General features: G+C 27.3%; 1 long non-coding RNA gene across 1 annotated transcript; it reads right to left on the minus strand.

Annotated features, from left to right (window-relative positions):
* Positions 1-2,223: 2,223 nt before the first annotated feature.
* Positions 2,224-2,922, minus strand: LOC140954762 (uncharacterized). The gene is made up of 2 exons (XR_012168268.1): positions 2,705-2,922; positions 2,224-2,519 (listed from the first exon to the last, which is right to left on the minus strand). It is a non-coding gene; the product is annotated as an uncharacterized lncRNA (long non-coding RNA).
* Between the last annotated feature and the right edge of the window lie 3,825 nt (positions 2,923-6,747).

Raw genomic sequence — 6,747 nt, forward strand, 5'->3', positions numbered from 1 at the left:
CATGCTGCCAAAGTATTGGCACATAAGAGGTGCTTTCCAACCACCAAAAATGCCTTTTTACCATGTCAGTAGAAGAATTATCATATTTACTTCCTGATGATGCAGTAAATCCAATTGTGGTAAGGTTTGTTATTAGTGGGTCTTTTTTTTCTCTCTCTTCCTAAAAAAATCTTAGCTTATCCCTCTTTGTTGTTGCTAATTTAACTTTAATCTATATTCTTTCGAATTCAATTGTTTTCTAGTTTTGAATCTTTTGTAGAATATATATATATATATATATATATATATATATATATATATATGTTTTCAATTTTATCCTTCAATCCCAATTTGTCCTTATTCTTTTTATTTTTTTAGGTCTTTTGTTGAATTCATTTTTCTTTTCAATTTCACCCTTAAATTAAAAAAACAATTGTTTGTATTTCTTATTTCAATTTCAATCCTTATTCTTTTGATTTTTTTTGTCCTTTTGTTTAACTAATTTTTCTTTTCAATTTCACCCTTCAATCAAAGATTAAATTTATCTAGTGTTTCAATTTTAATCCTTATTTTTTAATTGCATTTTTTTTATTTTGAATCCTTTTGTACGATTAAAATTTATTTTTTCAATTTCATCCTTCATCATTTTATTTATAGGGATTTGAGTTTCATGGTTTTTTCAAATAGGATAGTTTTGGTTTAATGACTCAGGTCATGTGTTTCAAAAGTTAACAAGGATTGAAATTGGTTTGTTTTTCAAATGAGCTTTATGATTTTCATTATTTTCTTTTCTATCAGTTTATCTTGATCTCATAGCTTAGATCGTGGGTTTGGCAAAATATCTCGAGTTGGCTCAATAATGATTACCAAGGTTATAGGTTTATCGTACTAACTCGGGTTGACTCGAATTTGTTTTTTTAGGTTCTTTTCTTAATCGAATTTCCTTCATTCGTATTTAATGTGATGAGAATTTAGTCACATTTTCTTTTTTGAAAAAAATGACTTTTCCCATAGGTTATGGTGATCACTTTTTTTTTTTTTTAGTTTGGTCCATTTGCTATCATTTTTTTTTATCATCTAATTAAAATAAAACCAACTTAATTAATCTAATTAAGTCTACGACTTGAGTTGTTCTTTCTTTTTTAAAACATAATGGAAACACTTAAACATCATTTTTATGCAAAAAATACAATTTGAGCTTACCAGACAACTCGAGTCCATAACTAGTCTCAATTCTAAAACATTTACGATACATATATGAGATCAGAGATAGATCAAATTGATTTTTTTAAAAAAAATTTATGTATTATAAAAAAATGTATTTGGAAAGTTAAATATTATATCATTGATCCTAATATTGAATTTATTTTCATTATGATTATTACAGTTTATAAATGATAAATAACTGTTTGAAATATTGAAGTAAGGTGATGTTTAGTTAATTTTTTATTTTTTTTTCTTAACTCATGAGACTTAAGATTATATTTGGTTTTATTTTTTTTAATAAATCACAAATTTATCATCAAAACTTATCGTTAATTGTACCCCTTACTTTTTTTCATTACCATGTTATCCCCTATCTATGTCATATCTCCATGTATTTGAAATTGAATTTATTTATTTAGATTATTTTTACGTGTTGATATCAAAAATAATTTTTAAAAAATAAAAAATATTATTTTAATGTATTTATAAGTAAAAAATATTTTAAATCATAACTACTATTAAAATTTCAAATAGACTTACAAAACCTGTGAGGTGAAAAAGACGGGATTATAATAATAATAATAACAATAATAATACTTATTTTGCAAAGATAAAAATGATTGAGAGAGAGAGAGAGAGAGCTATTTTTATGTATTTTGTCCTCATTTATGCCTTGTAGACTATAAACTTGGACATAGAAATATTGCATGCCAATGCTCATAGTTCAAAGGCATATCCTGCATCAAAAATGGCACGAAGAAGCGAGGGAAAGGAGCAGAATTGGGATTAAATAGGCTTATGACTGCCTGGAGCAAGGCATATTGACCACCTACTATGACTTGAGCACTTCCATGCGCACCATCTTGCTTTTCCTCTTTAACGAGTCAAAAAATTCTCATTTATCAAATGGTAAGATAACAAGAAGATTCAGAAATATAATATGATGTTACCCAATAATATATATTATTATTATGACAGACATGTGAGTTCTTGCAAAGCATTTTTAAAAACAAAGCAAGTTCTAAACTATTTTTCAGAGTCCGATTTCAACTCTTTTTTTTGTTTGATTTATTATGGGATTCCAGAAACATTTTGAATAATTATTCCACAGCTGCCTACAAAAATGCTTACAAAGCAAAAAATAAAAAATAACAAAAAACGTAAGAGAAGAGTGACATTAACCAAACCCACTTGAGCGAGTGGAAGCAGGAGAGAATTATCCTTTGCGACGAGACATTCAAGAAAAGGTGAGGAAGGGGTTGAGCAGTTTGAATCAGAAAAGATGAACAGTGAATTACGACCGCCTGTCTTCGAAGAAGTTGATGAAGAGACGTCTAGGCTCCCAGAAATTATTACACCAGGTGTCCATTCAAAGAAAAAAGAAGAAATCAAAATCAACAGAAAAAAACAATGACAGAAAAGAAATTAAAACACAGACAATTAATGAACTTGGAGAACATACAGTACTGAGGTAAGTTGATAGAAACACGCAATTAGGTCAACAGGAGCAAGAGTTCACCTGAATTGAAAAATGAAACCCCAAAATCCTCCGATTCCCAGAACATGAATGTGCGAATGGAAACCCACAGAAGACCACAACACCAACTAGAAAGGACGAGAAAGAAATTTGGATGAAAACCCACTATGACAACACAAAAAGAAAATGAAACAGTGATATGTACTCCTGGGAGAATTAAGATATTATGATAAGAAGATGGAGTAATGGGTAATAGAGCCTTGGCCCATCTTCTTTGGTTATATTCAAAACAAACCCAAAGATTATTGATCACTGATCTTATCGTCATTAAAAATAAATCTAAGATAGCTTTATACTCCAAGAGTTGTCATCTTATAGGGATTGATTTGATCAAGAAATCAAGTTTTGGGTTACATGGGTTGATCCAAATCAACTTGAAAAAATTAAAAAAAAAATTAAAATTTTAATATTTCATATAAAAAAAAATTAAGAATCAATCCGTGTAGATATAAGTTATACATGTTTAAATAATAAAGTTTAAAAAATTATTTCAAAATTTTTTTTATCTCACATTAAAAAGATATTCTCTATTAAGAGACTTTATTGTAAAGGTTTAAAGACTTGATATTGAAGGTCTAGTAGGCTTTGAAAAGAATAGTAAGTCAAAGGAAAATAAGAAAGAAAAAGAGAAGGGAAGTAACAACATATAGCTAGTAAGCTTGGAGAATATATAACAATGTGAAAACTCAAGAGTGGAGTTCATATAGTCTGCCCATTCATGCTTTTTCAAAGTTTATTAATGTTTTTGAATCTTTTTGGCATTACTTTATATTTTAATATTTATGTGGATTGATGAATAAAAATGTTATTTTGATTTATTAATCCTATTTTGAAGTTGTTGTTAATGTTACTAGGATTTTTAAAAGGTGTTTGCATGTTTGGTTTTGATGAAATATAGTAGTTTTGATGGGTTTTTTTCATAGTTTTGAAACCCGGCCCGGTCATTGATCCGGTCGACCCTCCGAGTCACAGGTTAGATGGGTTGACCTGGGTTAACTCGGGTCAACCCAAAAAAACCTATAAAAAAAAAAAACACATTTGAATTCGCGACAAAAATTAACAGGGACAACCAACAATTAACGAATAAAATATTCACATTTCACAGCAATATTCACATGAATCGCATCAATATTCAACAGAGATAAAAGAACAGAGAGGCCATTTGAATTCGCAGAAAAAAAAAAAAAAAAAAAAAAAAAAGAATAGAAAGGCCGAGATACATACTGTGGGAACAAGGAAGAACTGACGGGTCAATCGATAGGTCAACAGAGGGAAGAACCGATGGATGATGGATCAACAGACTGAATCACTGAACAGAGGGAAGAACCGAAGCCGCTGTTTTTTTAGGTTGCTAATGCATGTTATTGGTTTTTAAGTTTAGTTTGGGTCCCAAAATATTTAAAAAGTCAATTTTGGATTGAGTTTTGATATGTATGTGTGTGTGTTCCCCCCACCCACCTTTAATAATAGGGTTGTGGTTTTAAAAGTTAAAATCTTATATATGTTCTTAATGATTTGAGGTTATTTGTTAGTGTTTGTTATTCAAATCTGTTTGTTTATGCTAATGTGATTTGTTAAGGCTAAAAGAGCTTGGTATAGAGGTCTAAAATGTATTTTTTAGATTTGAAAGTGTATGCTGAGGTTTTAGGGCAACTTGGGTTCATGTTTTTCATGTTCAACCACAGAACATTGTCTTGAGTGCTAGTTTTATGTTTCATTTTGATTTGATTTTGGTTTTTGAAAGTTCGTACATCATCATTAGTAAATAATCTAGGGTTTCCATGCATCAATAATATTTTTTTATGGGTTTTAATCTTAGAGTTTTGATTTTAAACCGAAATCTATTTTGACAAAAATTCGTAATGTTTGAGTACAAAACTTTACCTTTTATTGCTTGAAATTTGGTCTAGTTTGATAATTACATTGTTGGGTTTGAGTTTGAATATTTTTTTATTGTTCTTCATTTTCCTTGGTGTTTGATATGTTTTTATTAGAAAACTTCAAGTTTTTTTTTTAATTTTGTTTTGATTTAAATCTTTGTTATGGTTTAGTTTTGGTTAAACCTTATTTTTTTGGTTCGGTTCATGGTTGAATTAGTGTTTTGGGTTAACCCAATCAGGTCAAAACTAGTCAAATACTTAAAGGCTTTATTTGGATTGTCACTGTTTTGATAAAATGAACTCTAGCTTAAAAGCGTGTTTGGAAAACATGTCTTTAGGCTTGTTTTAACAATTTTGTTTTAAACAAAAATATTGTTTTGCCATACATTACCATAAAAAAATTAAACAAATTGATTTTTGTTTATTGCATATTGCCCAATTCTTATAAAAATTACATTTGTATTATAATAAAAAGAGAGAGAAAAATTAACATGGTTTTAGAAAAATACATGTGTTAATTTTTCTTTGTATTTTTTGGAATATACACCAAGTTTGTAAAATTCCTTAAGGATATGACCAATATTTAAATAATTCTAAAAATTTAATTCATGGAAATTAATGGTCAAAATCCTAGTATAAATGTTAGACTTATAAGTAGACTAATATTTATATATCAGAAGTTGACTAAAAAATTTTTAGGATTATTTTAGATATTCACTAATTTTAATTGAGAGTGTTTTTTTTTTTTTTTACCATAATATATGAGGTGTGGAGAAGCCTTTTGCTTTCCAAGATAGGTGAACCATGTTAGGAAACCTACATGAACCATTCTCATAAGAATTTATCTAAGCATACGAGCTTATAATAAATTTTAAATGCTAGATTTATTTATAGGAGTAAATCTTTATTTTGAACCATAAACAGACCATTGATTAAGAACTCATCAAAATCTTTAAACCATATCTAGACTACACAATGCAGCTTACCTCAGGGAAGATGCGCTTAGGTGCTAATACTTTCTATAGCCACAACTGATCCTTTACCTTTAGAATTTTTTATAAGACTAGTACATATGAATTTTCTAATGACTCTAAACCAAACAATTAGGTGGCAACTCCTTGATCCCAAAGTTTTGTTACGCCGCATCCACGTGCAACAATAATCAATTAATAGCTTTCTTGATATGCCATCAATTCAATGAATAAATAATAATAAAAAATTAAATAAATCATTTTTCACTCAAATTTTTAGTGATGTATTGTCTATTTTTTTATTGATTATTTTTTTTAGTTTTTTCCTACATTAAATATTAAATCATTTTGTCAAAAAAAAAAGTGAATGGGTTAGGTTGAGTTTATATTTTGTAAAATATAAAAAAATCTAGGTTGGATATAATAATAGGTCAAAACTCGACCTATTATATCCATGAACATCCATAATTTTATAGATTAAAAGATTAAAAAAAAAAACAAATTATATTGCTACTATTATTAAATATAAGAGTTTTTTTATTTGATTATGAAATACCCACTTTGGGTATCATTTTTAGTATAGCTAGTCAATATAAAAACATTTTATGGTGCTTAGAAAATAACTATTGACATCTTATAATTTATTTATTGGGACCATCTTAAAGAAAGAACAAACATAAAGATGAGATAAAAAATAAAATTCATAACTCATAAAAAATGACAAGAAATCTACACCTAAATTTTTTCTCTCCTATATATCTCAATTTTTCCCTTTAAAATGGACATAGGGAGTATTTTCATGAATACCATAAAATTTCTCCTCAATATGAAAGTATATTCACACATTATCTTATTATCTAAATAGTTGAGAAATACTTTATAAATAAAAGAAGAAAATATTAATTTAATTTTAACAAATGTTAATAAATAAAATATAATATAATTTTAAAACTATAAACATAATACATTGTAAATGCTCTATATGCTTTTTAAAAAAACAAATTCCTTAAAATAAAAATAATAAATTATAAATAATAACCCATTAATAGCTTGCCATCACTTCAAAAAATAATAAGAATAATAATAATGAATGAATAAATCATTTTTTACTTGAATTTTTAGGGATGTATTGTCTTTTTTTTATTATTGATTAACAATTTTTTTTTTGTATTTT

This window comes from Populus alba, chromosome 17 (genome assembly GCF_005239225.2).
Source record: "Populus alba chromosome 17, ASM523922v2, whole genome shotgun sequence".
In the NCBI taxonomy this organism is placed as follows: Eukaryota; Viridiplantae; Streptophyta; class Magnoliopsida; order Malpighiales; family Salicaceae; genus Populus; species Populus alba.